The following is a 17561-nucleotide window of genomic DNA, read 5'->3' as shown; positions in this document are numbered from 1 at the left end:
TGCAGCATATATTAAGTCCTGATAATCTATGTAGCACTTAATGGAAAGTACAAATAACCAAGCATGCTAACGGGTGCAGGGGGCATGTCTTCGATTACGAGAATACTAAATTAGGCTTAAAAGGCATAGGTTGTGGTTAATTTGCCCAAATATCTCTGGTCAGTTCTGTGGTTAATTAGGAGCGTATTAGAGTGCAGGCAACCCTCCATATTTAATGGAGGAATCCCCCATAATCCATGGAGCGAGAAGTGCCGATAATGCAGGAAATTGCATTTCATCACGCCGTGTCACTAGGTTCTGATGGTCAGATAGCCACTCAGCCCCTAATAACATCAGCACATAGACCATATCACTGGCAGGCTAATGTCCCCTTGGCTTGCTTACCTGTATGAAGCATCTTCTGATGTAAAACATTCCCTATCAAACATTAACAAGATACCAAGCACAACAAGCTACCTACCATGATCTTGGCTATTTTGTACTTTAACAAAATATGTTAATGATCTGGATTTTTGAATGGGTATTCTCAAAATGGAAACCCTGAATTATTGTTAAAAAACACTCTTCACTGTAAAATAATGTAAATTGGACCACTCAGGTTGAATAGAAACAAAACTTGGATTTGTTTTTGGACATAATTTGTTTACCAGGATGTCTTCGATTCATCAAGAATTTATGAAATCTTATTTCTGTATCATTCCTGGCAAAATTTATGCCATATATTGAATTTACATTACAAATGTTATGTTTATATTCATCCCAAATGATCCCTTTCCCCCTGGTATATCTACAGAACCATGTAACTTCTGAAATGGAAAATAAAAGATTGGAGTTCCTATTTCTATACTCCTAAATTACTAGCAAAGACAAGATAGAGGGAGGGGTTGACTTCAAGAGTCAGTGAACTTGGTGGGGATGGGAAGCCTATAGATAGTGTGAAGTAACTGCCAAAATTAGAATGCCTTTTGCCACTCTGGAAGCACTGTACTTGCGTCACTACTCTGTTAATCATCCTCTTGTTCATTACAAGAGATTATGTTATACTCGGTTAAGCTGAGAGGATCACTGAGAATGGAGTAAACATCGGTCACTACAGAGCATCACAGTACACGATAGTTTCATTTGTTCTACTTTCCTATTGGATATTATGTTTTAACTGCCTAAAGCTTACATCTATTTCCAATCCCCTACCTCCTTTCTCTCTCTCTCTCTCTCTCTCTCTCTCTCTCTCTTTCTCATTCTATCTCTCTCTCTCTCTCTCTCTCTCTCTCTTTTATCTCCTATTTCTCCGATTCAATACCACCACACACTTTGTACACTTTAATTCATACAATGGTTTAGTATCGGGACATAATTGCAGTCAAACACTGCAAGCAAGCAAGGGCATTCATCAAGCAGGCCACATCTGCAGAGGAAGCTCAAATTGAGAGAGAAGGTCGTTATAATGGATCATGTAAGAATGACGGACACTATCCGATTAAAAACACTGGTGGGTGGGAGTCTGACATATTGGAACCAGTTCCAAGATCCTTAATAAGCATAGTAATATTGAATTATCTCGATCCCTAGGCATGATACAGTAACAGCTAAGATTCTGCAGACAATGGCTTCTAAAATCATATGCAATGTAAATGCATATAGAAAGGAATGTATACTCAACCCCCCCCCCCCCCTCCCCCACCTTGGTCTTGAAACCCCAAGCTTCAACTAGATACATATTTCAGTTTGTCATCAAGTTTAGGGTAATGATGACAACAACAGAGATATAGCAGTGGTTTAATATAACTATGTGATAAAGTGATTACCATATTGCTTTAGAGCAAACACGATTCTAACTTTAACTAATGCAAGGTTGTGTTATTCAAATACACTGATTCTTCCCACTCTCCCTGATAAAAGAAACTCATTGAAAGCTCCGGCTCTTAGCTTGGCCCCCATGACATCCAAGGATGATGTGTGTAAAACAAACCAAAGATGCAGGTGACAGTCGACTTAAGACTTGATCCTTGGAAAGCTCCATGGATAGAAGGAGAGAAAGGAAGGACAGAGAGAGAGAGGGGAGAGGGGTAGATGCCTTACTATTGGAATAAGATCAAATGGTACATGATTCATTGCTTTGCGGTTAAGCTTCTTCTCTTGCAGGTAAGGTTCAGTGTCAGCCTTGTGACTTTGGATTATCAATTCTTCCACAAAAGAGCTTACTGGTTAAGCAAGGGAAGAGATATTGGGTGACAGATAAACATGATGTCGATCTTAGTGAAGGGAAATCTACATAACTTGAGGCCAAGACAAAAGTCAATCAGATACAAAATGGAGAGAGAAAGAAAGAAAGAAAGACAGACATATCATCTGGTCAAAGCCAAAAGGGGCATTAACTTATTATATCTTAAAGCAGACTTGAGGTCCTTCTTGAAAAATACTATGTTCATCCAACAATAATTCCTTTTTCTTTTTTACTGAGAAATTGGCTGCAGAATGAATGAATGAATGAATCTGCAGAAGGCAGGTCTATGAATGCTCATCTACAACAATTTTCTGTAGAACACACAAACGTCAACAAAAATCAACCTGCAGTAAATTTTGTTTAAAATGTGCTTCCAAGTATTCTGACATACAACTCTAAAGAGCTGTTTCTTGGAAACGTATAGTATGCCAAGAGGAGGAGCAATCAAGGAACAACTGCTGAAATAGTATATTGACCTTGGTTCTTCAAGGTCACATTACAAGATGTTCATCAACCCATAGGCTAACCAGCAGAGCACAAAATCATCCATCAATTAAACTAAAAAGATGCATTCCGCGGCAAAAAATGAAGGAAAGAGATCATCCTGATCATGCCACCCCTGTTGGCCTCAAATCCTCATAATGATTTTCTCCCCCGTTCATGCAAAACACGTAAATCACATTGCCGAGTTGAATTAAGATTCCTGCGCACTCCACCATTCATTACTGTATCCCTTTTAACCGGGGCCTGATTAGAGGAAAATTTAGTATTCCATCAAACGACTGCGCTCGCATCAATACCCTGCAGTTATATGTATTCATCTCTCCAGTCTGGGCTATATCTTCTCCTTCGTCCATGCTCCGCTTCAACAATATGTTCCACTTTATGGCCCCCCTACCCCCCGGGGGAGTTTGAAATGAAGGGAAAGACGACACACTTGCACACCATCATGATAACTCTTGACCTATGTGTTGGTCATCTTTAAATAAACAATCCTTGTAGCAAATGCTCATCAAAATTGTAAATTGATTAAAATGACATTAACCAATTATAATCAATTTTGGGGTAGTTACGAGCCAGAAGGGAATTGAGTCTTTGCAAAAGGATATGAATCGATGCCCTTCTGGCTCAAAGCAAAGTGATATTTGGTAGACCTTGGATGATGAATAGAAAGTAAGGTCATATTTTCAGTGTCATTTGATCAATCATATTTCCTCCTGGTATGAGTAATCATATTCTGAAACTCATAATGGAACTGATCATGTACTACCTTCATATCTTCCCCTGATAGTAATGTCCCCATTCTATTCTATTTCATGTATTTGTTGAAATTCATCTATAACAGCATTGAACTACATCTGAAAGAAGACATATTATACATTTACTTGGTATCAATCATTTCAGTGAACTGTATCACATCAAGACATATGTTTGATATTTTATTTGATATGAGTTATACAAATCTACAGAGTAGAGTACCATAGTTGTATATGTTAAATAAACACACGCCTACACCTACACACACCCACACACTTTCACTCTCCACTTTTGTTTCATATCACCTTTGCCATCACTAAGTCTGAAATTTGTCATACTGTATTTTCCCTTTTAGCTCTCTGACAAGAATGCTCTTAATGCCATGTGGACATGATCTAAGACAGGCAAGATAGCCAACCATGGATGCTCACATGTATTCCATCAGTCAAGTATATATCAAAGCCAATTTCCTTAGCTCTTTATATATCAGAGGATCAGGGAAAATGAACATTAAAGAAAAGTTACAATTGATATATAATCAATAGAAAAGATGATCAAATAATTGTAGATCTTCACATCGCTTCATCACATGTTTAACTTAATGCCTGTCAGTTAGTATATGCTGAAACAACAGGATGTTTATGTCCAGATTTTTTTAGTTAAAAAAGGTTTAAACTTACCCAAATAAAAGTCCAATGTAGACATGTAAATCCCTTTATTTCTCTAGATTATCAGATTCCATGTCCTGACAAAAAAGTCTGGGTACAGGTTGCACCATCAATGGGCCAATCCACCAATAAATGTCATTTACTGTCCAATAAGCTGCATAGAGAAGAAGATATTACACTAGATTAAAAAGCTCCAGAACAAGTGCATAGAGAATTTGGGGATAGAGTGCACTCTGGTTGGAAGGCATGCATAGTACAGAAGCTTTCTGCACTGTGTACCTGTGGTGGCTTATCACAAAACAAAGAAACACATTAGCACCCACAGAATCAGCAGCATGCAGCACTCTGATTGGCTGAGTGATCATAACAGGAGTTGGCTTTCATTGGCTAGTACTGCCACAGCCATTAAGGACTGCTACACTGCAATGGAGGGGTGAAAGGGTGGCTTGATGGGAGGGGATGGTTTTGGAAGGCAAGTTGCGGTGGGAGCTTTCATTCTATTTGCTGCATGTATGTTCAGCTGCATATTGATTCAGGGGGCATTTTATTTCGCTGAGGGACCACACTAATAACCAAATCAAGTCATGTGTGGTGTGATTTAGTGCTTTTCACTACTGCTTCAGAAAAAAGATGAAAATCAATAGAAATGTTTAAATTTGTGTGCTATTGGAAATTGAAGGAATTTCTATTTCTAGCTCAGACAATCATCTTCTGCGATTTTGGAGTATGTATTGACCAATATGCTATTATTGAGATGAACTCTTGGTTACACTTTGAGGATTTCGAAGATACAGAAACACAAAAATATGATCTAGTCGCCTTCCTCCTCTCATTTTCTCTGCCACTCTTCCTCTCTCTCTCTCCCTCTCTCTGTGTTTCCGTCTCCCCCTTATATGTCTGCCTATCTTTCTGCATGTATGTTTTCTTATGTAGACATGCTTCTTTCTGCTATTTTATTTTTCTTATTCACATCAACAGACTTTGTCTGTAAAGAGTTAAAAGGCATTAAGTACTATCACTTAACAGAGAGTTCAAACCCTTCTGGCTCTAGCATAAGCTGACCACAAAAAAAATCTTTCTCCCTCTCTCTCACTTTCATTTCACTTAATTGGGATTTTAGACAAAACACAGATATTAACAATCAAACAAAGATCTGTCCAACAAGTTCCACAATAATAAAAAAGAGCAAATAAAAATTCAGAGCCACAACTCAAGTGGATGTTGATCGCCTTTGATGCTTATACAGAGTGCCAGTGGCAATGCAATAAATGGCAACACAAACTCTTAGTTTCAGTGCCATTACAAATAATGAGATCTCGCTAGCTATTAATCCACAATTCTATCCTCTTCAGTCACGCATTTAATGGGCCAAGACAAGCGTTAAATGACGCCGCCTCCGAGCTTCTAGTTTGGGAAATTAACCAAATTAAATGGGCAATGCATCTGAAAATTCTCAGTGAGTTGGTAGCTAAATTTTAGTCTACAAAAAAACAGATCATATCATCCTTTTAGAGCCAGAAGGGCGTCAACTCATACATTCTAACACAGAGTTGATGCCATTCTGGCTCCAATAGACCATATACTAGCTTTAGTCTTTTTTTAATATGAAGGAAAAAGCACAAATTCTTTGTTTAATCAAACTGATCAGTAATGGTACCATTTTTGTGGATACCATCTAGATGCAATTAAAACAAAACTACACAGTAATCAAATGACCCAATAACACAAAAAGACAATAATCTCATCAATATTTATATGGCAAAATAAAATTAATCTAATTTTGCATGGTTCATAGCTTTTTATTTGACCAATTTTGTTAAGCTAGTTATCAATTCTTAATTCTGTTATTATCCATCTATTATTCACAAAGCACACAATTTCCTGTTGGGAACTGTATCAATTTGAGACAATATATATTCAATTAGTTGTTTGAAAATGAGAATGACCTTTCTAGTGGTTCTAGAAACATCTGCTAACTTCCACACACACACAAAAATGATTTACTTCTCACTTGAATTTAATTACTCATCTGTTCAAATAAACACACCATAGAGATATCATTAGGTTTACATTTGTACGGCTTTAAGCTAGTAAATAGATATAAGATAGCATGAGATTTATGGTATCCCAACATTGTTTTCAACAGGGAGAGATGATGTTACACTAAGTTAGCACACAGCAAGAACAAACTAAATGAATAGCTTGTATTTGGTAGCATCATTGCATCACTTTCATTTTATGACAGGTATCCAGAAAACAGATCCTTTCCACAATGCCCCTTTCCAAAACTGAAATTGAAAACATGGTATGACTTTACCAATGTTTATATGAAACCTTTACTGCAGCTCTCACATATCATGAAAAAGGAAATAATTTCAGTCTGTCACAACAACACAGTACAATTTCAAAGACAGATCCTAGAAAGTTGGCAATGAAGAAGGGGGGGGGGGTTGAAATGATTGAAAACCGCAAAAGTTCAAGACACCTCGTACAACATAAATGAATGCATTCATTTTCCTTATCTTGATGCATCTATTTTAACAAGCCTAATTAGCCTTCGGAAAAAGAGCAAGTTCAAACCCAGCAGGGTATCATAATTAGCTAATATTGATTTCATTCCATTAATGCTCGAGTTTTCACAATGATATTGATTTTGTGGCTAATATAGGTAAGTGATATCAATATCCTCTTCAGTTAGATAGTAACAAAATGTGGATATGATGATATTGATTGTGCATGTATAAAGAGATGTTAATTGCAGCCCAATTAGTCACTCTGATATCATCATCTTTTGAGTTGCTGTTGTAATGCAAGTACAAGTGGTTGTAAATGGAAGTTTAATCATCTTTGTGATTTAGTTCTTAAGGAAGAAAGAGATATTGGTCAATGCTCCACAAGTATTCATGAGAGTAGTAAGATGTATTTAACATTCATTATTAAGTGTAATTTAATAGAGTACAGGGATATATTGTTTTAGTGCAAAGAAAATTTGACCTCACAGACAGTGTGAGATATATTCTTTAAAACTGCTGAAACTAAGGGTGCGTTTAAGCTCAATTTTGAAGGCAGAATGAGCGATTTGAAACGCTCATCGTAAACCCTCATCGTAATCGCAGTTCCACGGTGTACTGTTTGTGCTCACTTCTCTGGCTCCTCCAGGCAATTCTCGCTGGGTGGCCTTGCAGCTGGATTTGCAAACCTGCACTGCGCATGCTACGTAGACCCACTAGAGGTCAGTGCGTTGACCCCATTTAAACGTGTTTACAAATGATTGTGCGTTTATGCTTCCCCAGAATAGCCAATTTTGCAGAATCGCCGATCGTAAACGCACCTTTTTGTGAGTTTACGATCGGTGATCATGATCGCCGTTTTTCGGTGATTCTACAAAAGTGAGAATGGACGCAACTGGTTTTGAACTAAATGCGTAACAGATGCCTGATTCTGGCCAGAAAAAGTTGAGCATAAACATACCCTATATCTATTTGGCTGTGAATTGCTTTGGCTCTCTCTCTCTCTCTCTCTCTCTCTCTCTCTCTCTCTCTCTCCTCCCTCTCTCTTTCACGTTACCTCTTTCTCTCTCTCTCCCTGCACTATCTCCCTGCACTCTTTATCTCTAACTACATGTATCTATCTATACACATATATCTGTATATTTTTTTCTCTCCATCACTACCTCTCTTCCTATCTCTCTGTAACTCTGCCTCAAACTATCTCTCTCCCACAAGGCCTACAGAAGAAAGAATAGGAAGAAAGGTTGACCTCCGAAGACCTAGAGAAAACAACAGATCTTGAATACAGTCTGAAATTATGTATAAAGGGGATGAAGATGAAGGAGGGAAACAACAGCAGGAGACAGATAGTATCCCTATGGGTGTATAGGGTTACCCCCATACAGATCATTTAGGGTTGTTTGGAAGAAAAGGAGACTCCTTAAAGGTGAGAACCTCAGTGACAAGAAGAAATGAAAAGGTGAATTGCGGGTCGATAGGTTTATAGATGGTGGGATTTATGGACAGACGGCGGGAAGTATGGATGAGGGATAAATGAAAATTCCAGAAATTTAGTCATATGTTACTTTACTGAATTGGACTGTATTAGAAATCAATCATATATGTATGGATCATCAGTTATTCAATCAAAAGAAAGAAATATTAAGTATTTCTCCTGTTTAAAGAACATATTGGATCAGTTTAAAGGTTCTTATACAAAATATAATAATAGCAAAACTTTCTTCATTTTTTTCAATGTGTGAACATGAACACATGCACAAATGTGTGCACTTTTGTGTGATGTTAAGCTTAAAGATTTGTCAATGCCCAGGCTAGGTCCTAAATAAAAGGCAAATTTTATTTAGGACTTATACCTATTTAAATTTATATCAACAAAGATGTTCAGGGCAAAACATTTTGGAGCAAACAAATTATCAAGATTCTTTCATAAACTTCTCTAATGATGAAGTTCATGTATGAAACAAAAATGTAGAAAGTTAGAAACCAGCTTGAAGCACATGGATACATTATCTACCTCAAGAAGGTAGACCTAGCTCAAAAGGCGGCTTCCCTCAAGCCAAAATGGAATAATTCTGCCTGCTACTCACCTCCTAAGGGAGGACTGGCAGACACCGTATTGAGCGAGTGGATCATGTATCTCACACTAGCTACCTCAGCTGCATGTAAGGAGGAAATAAAGAAAATCACTCTGGCTCAAGATAAGGTTCCAGACTTTCACCAGACGCAAAAGTTTCACTCTGCTCTCCCTTTCCTTGGTTCCTGTTGGTTCTAAATTGGAAGTGAAGAGAAAGATCAAAAGATAGAATTCATATAAAGGGCCGGAAGGGAATGTTTAGATGTTTGTATGAAAGGCAGCTCATCATGTTCCTAACAGAGAGGACACAAAGCTAAGTGACCAACAGACATTCTGAAGTTTTCAACCATCTTGTCAAATTTTCAGTTTATACATCAGTTGCACGACACATGCCCTAGTAACATTACTATGCAGTCCATGATGTATACTAACCCTGGACCAAACACTATATAGATATATATATATATATATATATATAAACATAATCATAGCAACCTTAACCTTCATCCTAACCTACAATCAAATGGTTACCAAAACTTACATCTTTGACGGAATCAAACCTGAAGTAACTGGTACCAGAGGAAACATCTAAACACCCATACTTTTCTTCAATCGTTCAGTTTTCCGTCATAAATTCTCTTTATTTATCCTTTCATCATGATATAAAAACTTCAAAATATTGACCCAAGTCCAAAATATTATCCTTTTGCCGAGCACAAATAACATTACTTCTACAAAAAGCATCTGCTTAAATTGTCATTTGAATCATCATTTATGTTCATTTTCTCTTGAGGAAATACTCGTCAAGAATAAATGTTAGCAATGTACGTTTTTATTTTCATAAAAAAAACAATCTGATGGATGTCAGGCTTAAATTACTGCCGTCCTTCACATCTTCCCACTTTAGGAACGAATGTGACACATCCTGCCGCCAGAAATGGATTCTCAAATTCTGACACCCAAAGTCCAGACAAAATGTTATCTGCTATCGAATGGAGTATACACAGGAGCGCGTCCTCTCCGTTTTCAGCGGAATGAAAGAAGATCTGTGGTAGAAATGATGAGGTTTGTTTGAATCGATGAGAAGACAAGTTGACATAGTGAGGGATTGGGATGACAATGCATCTTGTGAGAGAGATCAATATGCCGTGAATCTAAGACTATGGATGATGTTTCATGCTTCATCAGATACTACTTTGATCTTAAGGCATCTCTCTAGGGCTTATCCTGTCCTGGATTGAATTTTTTGCTGCAAAAATATGTTAGATGTATGCCATCAGACATTTGACCCTGTGAAAAAATGATAATTGAATGGGTGTCATCATTAACATAGTAGACTGACCACTGACTGTAAGGAGAAAAATTACACTGATATTTGTAGGTGTGATCAATATTTTAGGGACTATGAACATTTGCTTCCAAAAGCAATTAATTTACGAGAATATATATAAGACTATCTCACTGATCATAGCATCATTGTGATTCTTGCAGAAAGAACATTAGCCAGGGAATTCTTCAAACACTAAACTATTATGAATTCAACCACTGAAGCCTGTCATGACTTGTATAATTACAAAATCGTTTGATATCTAAAAGAATGACAGAAAGGAAAACCTTTTTCTTCAAGTCTATATACGCTGCTTTTCTATCAGACTATCTATGCTAACTGGAAAGGAAAAAACTCTGACATTCTGGTTACTTAAAATTACAAAAGTTTCCTGTGTTTCTCAAGTGCATCAGTTGGCCTTGATCCATGAGCAGTGACATGAATTTCTGCAAATCACTTTTAGAATGAGATATTGAAAAAATCAAACGAAGAATCCAAATTTCTTATTGTCTTCAACATCTTAGATTCTATTTAATTTCCATGTTGAATTCTGTTTCATATTTAGTTTCCCAGACGATTGTTTTTGGGGTAGGTTTGAAACATGTCAGATAAAAGTATTGGATTACACTGTAAAATTCATCTCCTTGCTTGTTGCATTCGCTGGAGACACTCTCGACCTAGACCTGCCTGGTGTAAGGTGCCAATTTACAAACCATTAGAGATTGTAAATAGGATAACTGCACACTTAGCCTTAATGCAACCAGATATGAGCAGAATTATGATGAAACTACAGCCACTTTTGCAACAAATTTGGCTCCATTTCTATTTGAACTTAACGTCCCTCTGTCTGACTTTAACTCTATATTAAGAATTTAGCAAACCATTAAGTTTTCACTTTACCCGTTTTAAAACATGAGAGGGTATTTCTTTTTGGTAGTGGAAAGAAAATTGAAGCAAAACATGACAACATCCATGTGTATCAAAGAAATGAGTCAGATGTTTTGATATTCTGTTCATAATTTCTGATGAATTTTAGATTAAATATTTAAATGCATTTTTCTTTAAAAACTCAAGGTCACTCTAAATCTTGACCCACTTGGTGTAAGGTGCCAATTTACAAACCATTAGAGATTGTAAATAAGATAAGTGCACACTTAGCCTTAATGCACCTAGATATGAGCAGAATTATGATGAAACTACAAGTAATTTTGGTGACAAAATTTATTTTAATTTCATCAGGCATTTAACTTCCCTTTCTAACTAGTACTGAATGCAAAGAAAAGGATGGTGATATAATGAAGACTTTACGTTTTGTGTCATATATGGCAGAGCATTTTTGAACAAGTCTATTAAATATCAGTAGGCCTGTCCTCATCAGCTCGAGTTTGCCAAGTTACCCGCTATTTCCAGACTCAGGATATTATCCCGAAGTTCGAAATTGCGTCTTCACCAGACCGATACACTCATCACAAATTAGCTTGGACGGGTGCAAATTAGCCCACTATTTCCCAAATAGCGGGATATTTAGGAAACAAGACCAAGATTTCTCAGGATATTTTCTCAACCAAATATCCTGCTTATTGCAACTGCGGGCTGATGAGAACGCAAATTAGCACAATAATTTTGTGATCGGTAGATTAAAATAGTGGGTTATTTGGCAAACTCGAGCTGATGATGACAGGCCTCATGTGTATCAAAGATGAGCCAGAAACTTTGATATTCTGTTGAAAATATAAAACCCTCAGGGTCACTCTCAGTTTTGACCCACTCGGTGTAAGGTGCCAATTTACAAACCATTAGAGATTGTAAATAGGATAACTGCACACTTGACCCTTATACACCCAGAGACGAGCAAAATAATAATAAGCAATTCGGTAACAAACTTCCTTCTCATTCTTTTCTGTTTCACCAGGCTTGCATCTTGAATTTAATATCCCTTTGCTTGATTTTTATTCCATTTTAACCCGTAGCAGTATAGTGTCTCCTTTTTGTGATGTTTTTGCATTACCTTTTGATCCTGAATGCCAGGAATTACACATAATACATGAGCAGAAAGAGTAAAAATCACAGAAATGTTTTAACCGCTTTAACTTTAACCAAACATTAAAGATGAAGTTTAGTTCTGGTCATACGATTGCATTGTGAAAGAAACGGTGTGGAATCGACCAGAAAAGGTTGATCATCTAGCATATAAGAATTTGTGTGTATTGCAAGGATCTGGAATCATCAAAATGATAAGAAATTTGGCCAAGTCTTGGTAAAGTTACAAACACTGTACACAGAAAGATGTATATGGGACTACACGAACACGTGGCGTAAAAATCCTACCCTGGAGTTACATGACATATTTAGAATATGAAGGCATTTGAAGAGCCATGGTTTTAAGGGAACATGTCTTATTTGATGTTCTTCCACACTTGCATAAAAAGAATGATAACGCTCACAAATTATTTTTCACCTCTTTCCCAGAACTCAACCTTCTCTTTAAAGTCTCTAATTGGCAATGCAGTGTACACATATAAAATCACCAGTTTGGTGTACCAATTGGAAACTTTCAGTGATATTTTTCAATTTTATTTCATATTGGTTCATCTAAAACATTATTTTTCTTCAAACTATGAAGGAGTGGAAGATTGTTTGTTGCCAATTTGAGGAGAGAAAAATGATTCATTTGGAAGAAAAAAAACAACCTCCTTGTGATAAAGAAATTACTGGCTTACAATGAAACCTTGTAATATATATATATGTTATACAAATGTGTGGGACTGAAAAACTTACCTTATTTTGACAAGAGTTTTTTTAAAGAGTGATCTTTATAACAAGATGCACATGTGCAATGAGTTTTTCTGCCGCCATACAAGTATGTCACACATTCCTTATTCACAAATGAAGGAATTCCTTTTGTATTTTCTTAACCTACTTGTTTTGCAGCAACTCTACAATCCCCATTGATTTCCGCGACTTAGCAAAGATCAATTTAGAAGCTACAAGGAATTACTGTGTAAAGATGACATATAGACTGAATCCCTTCTTAGAGTAGCTTCATTCACCATTCCACCAATCGCTCTTGGGAGTCCCCATCTGAACCCATCTCCCCGAGCAGTTTTACTTTTCATCTCACCTTGGAGATGGAGGGGGGAAGATAAAAGGGGAAAAGGATTGGAGGCTAATGCAATGAAAGTCACAGCTTTCTTAGCACAGCTAGAAATGGTCTAATGAAACTTAAAGCCCTCTTCAGATATGGGGGAGAAAAAACACTTTTTTAAATCTGATGCAGCAAAATGAAAAGCAATTTTCATTTAAAGGTTTGTTCACATATGAAGCGTTACCCTGAAGGTTACCATGGCTTTGGGTTATTTTTTAATTTTATTTTAAAACAGGTAAATATTTGGTCTGTATCAAAGCAATAATCTTTAAAATGTAAATTAAAATCTCCTAGAACTAGAAAGTGTAACATAGGGTATGCTATGAAAGAACACCCAGCAAATATAGCTTAAAACACCCAGTATATATGCAGAATTCATAAACCACAAACATCTGTCAAATTTAAATCAGACAGATCAAATCTAAATAAATTCCTTGTAATTTTTAAGATATTAATTTTTTAGGCACATAATGATAATTTCAAACAAAAATCTATATCTTCCTTAATGGGCAGGGGCAATTGATTTAAGATTTCATTCTATAGCACTGCCTCAATTGCTTTATGTGTAGGTGGAACCTTTAACACCTCTGCAAATTTTTTACTTATTTAACAGGTAATAGATTAAGACAAAAAATGAAATTCTAATAAAACATTTTGGTTAGTATCAGAATACGACACTTGTAGAATCTAATCATGTCAATTCAGCTCCTTCATTAACATGAAATGAATATTTTAACTCCAATAAATATATGCGATAGTTATCTCTTTATACCAAAGTTATTTCTTTATACCGAAGTTACATATTTCTGAGTCATCACGACAAACAAAACAGAAGCATGACGTTTACAAAAAAAACACTTTCTGATCAATGCTATATGATCTCTGTCCGCAGACAAAGATCAAATACATGTATCGTTTCCTACCGAGTAATTCCTTTGTCAACTTTGACTACATGTCAGAGAAACTTTGCGACAGCTGCCAATCTTTGCTCAACATACATCAGGGCCCCTGAGAGACCTTCTCAAATCAAATCTTCTGCATCCACTAGAGCATTCACACTACAGAAGATTTATACCAAATTCTGTAAAGAAACATATAAAGAATTACAGTAGAATGAAAGAAGCTTGCAGAGTAAAATGTCATACAGAGGAACGTTATATGAAGGAAACAGTTTTGGGGAAGGCAGCTCTTACGTACGATATCAAATTCAGCTTATACCATGGGCATTGCTTTAGTGTACAAAAAAAAAACAGCTGCTGTCTGACATAGCAACACAAGCCCATGATCACCTCTGCCCAGTTAACAGGTTTGTATTCAATATCATGTTTAAGGCGCTATGGCCAGGAAGCCCTGAATCTTGATCAAGTTTTCATTCAAATCGATGGTTAAACCTTAGGTTTGCTATTATCATGTCAATGGTCAATATTTCTGATGTACTCCTCAAGCCCAGTCAACATAATATAATGGTAGCACACTGCCTTTTATGATGTTCAGATTTTTTTTTTTTTTTTTAATACAGGCTACAGCTAAACAACTTTACCTTTTCTCTAACAGCTATACAATAACTTCTGCTGGTGTGAATGGGGAATGGGTCTCTCTTCACCTCAAGAAAAGCAAGAGGAGGACACCATCATAAATTTTTGTCCCTCGCGCAAATGTTTGCTTTTTATTTGTGGCAAATTGAGAGAGAGAGTGGCAGTTCTTATTGCAGTGCGGTATCAAATTGTGTTTGCCTTATCCAGCTTCCTTTCTGCCCTCCTTTCACACTCTATCTTCAAACATTTACCTCACCCCTTTATCTCTTTCCCTTTCACTTTCTCTCTGCCTTCTCTGTCTTCACGCACACATTTGTTTCATTCACTCTCTTTTCATGGACTCATATTTTTGCACGCACATCATGATCTTCTCCTCTCGTTTCCTCCATCTCTCAAAGATTAGGAGGAACAACAAGTGAATGTGCTTCTTTTACCCCTCTCCCAAGATACCCTGCTCCCTAGATATATTATTTCTATCCTCATATACCTATAGGATGAACATTAAAAAAGAGAGATTTATTACAACACTAAAATCATTGGGAAATGCAGTCTCCTTGTAATGATACATGTATCTTTAGAATGAAATTGGACACTATAATAGAAAGGATAATTGTATTACAAGAGCAACATCATCATTGGAAAATACAGTCTTCATCTCATAGCTAGCCATTACATTTCTATCTCCTTTGGCATTCTTTTTAAACTATGGCTACAATTCTGCTTCTAAAAGAGAAAATAGACTAGCTTTTTTGCAATATGTGTCTTATAATGCATGAAATCAAATCCACACATTTGTTTCAATATCACTTTATTAACAATCATGATAATTAACAAAGGAAGTAATAGTATAAACGATTGTGGAGATATTACCCCAAAAAAGTAGGAAAAAAAACGAGGCTTTGTTTTATTGTTAACAATGCAGGGCTGATTTATTCTAGCATATCTATTTTTGTGACTAACATATTTTTCAAAGTTATTTTATAGCATTGGAAGGAATTTGTAATACCTACTTCATCAACACATTCATTACAAAAATGGTATGATGTACCAAGACAAATGTTTCTATCATGATAAATATCATTTTACTTCTGAGAATATTAAACAAGACTGAGCAGTGAATTCCGAATAGTGGAGTACACTACTTTACAGGTATGTTATTTTAAATACGATATTACATACCAGCTGTTACGACTGGAAATATACTCAATATAAAGATATTGAGATTTCGACAACAACAAGGCCTAAAATATTTGGGATCTTTACTACCTGTAAAAGAAGAGGTGTATATTGGTTGTAAAGGAGAATTTGATAGGCCTATTTCTATTCAAACTTTACTATTTCAATCTTCATCACCTCCTAGACTGATACAAACCAAATGAACTCAACCGAATTCTTTGCATTATAGGCCAACATGGAAGTATAATATACTAGGTATGACATATTATTATTATTATTATTCGGTTCTTTTATAGCGCATATCACATTTAAACGTCTCTATACAACTACAAAGTTGGAAAGTATTACCCCGCAATAGCATGGCTGCCATTACGTTGCTCTAGCTTTTCAAGGAATTGATTCCTGCCAGGTACCCATTTACCTCAGCTGGGTTGAGTGTGGTAAATGTAGGTTAATGTCTTGGCAAAGGACATAAGTGCCATGGCGGGACTTGAACAGCAGACCTTGTGATCCACAGTCCAGTGACATATCCACTCAACCACGACACCTCTACGTAAGTATGCTCTAATGGCAGAAACATGAAAGTGGAGTCCTGCACAGATATTTGCACATGTTCTTATCCCGGAGGTATGATCAATATATAGAATAGCTTGGGGTTATCACATTTCCTCACCTCAAAATTTCCTGGCTGAGTTTAATAAAAAGAAGAAATAGAATACATTAATACATGTATAACCTTGTGAACTTGAATTTGGCATTTAAAAACAAAATCTAAATATTCAAGCAAACAAAACAGATTTGAGCTTCAATATTTCATTTTAATTGAATTGAGTATTTTAATTTGGTCTGAATACTTTTATCATAATATAAAGTGTTCAGGACGGTACAGCTACTGAAACTATTCATACATCGTACATGCAGTATTTTTAATATGATTTTTTTGTTCTCACTTTCTCAAAACCTGTTGCTGCCGTAATATTTGTGAATACCTGTAGCTCTTTGATTTTGAAATATGAATGAAAAGGGCCTTTAGGATATGGTAATCATTTGTTTGTTGTGGGGTTGCCAACTTCTGTAAAGATCAGTCAGATGGAAGGCTGATTTTTGATTGAAAGCATTTTAATGTAAAGTGAGAATGATGGAATTATATTATATTTGTTCAATTTTCATTAAAATTTGTAAATATAGATACTGTTTAACTAGAGCATCAAAACAAACTTAGAATAGCCAACTATTTTGTGCACTGACATAGAATGACAGACAGACTGACAAATAACTATGACACACATACACACACACGCACACACACACACACATACAAAGTGGTAGTAGAACTCTACCATAAGGTGAGAAAATCCACTTAAAACAGAGTGTATCACGTTACTGGGGCTAGCGGCCCATGATGTATCGTGTGTCTGGCGGCATGAATTGGCACCGTGCATTGTAAAGCACGTATCACCTTCATCAAGTTGCCATAGCCTATAGTCATCAATGTCCTTGTTAGTGATCTTAAAGTTGGACAGCCATTTTGCTCCAATTTGTGACATCTAAAAAGCTTATTTGTCTCCAAACATCATGTAGTTTATATACTTATTTTTAACATTTGGCAACACAGGTAGGACTATAATTATAAAGAGCAAAAACA

This window comes from Strongylocentrotus purpuratus, unplaced genomic scaffold (assembly GCF_000002235.5).
Source record: "Strongylocentrotus purpuratus isolate Spur 01 unplaced genomic scaffold, Spur_5.0 spur5_scaffold_6, whole genome shotgun sequence".
Taxonomy (NCBI): Eukaryota; Metazoa; Echinodermata; class Echinoidea; order Camarodonta; family Strongylocentrotidae; genus Strongylocentrotus; species Strongylocentrotus purpuratus.
This window is presented reverse-complemented; position numbering follows the sequence as displayed.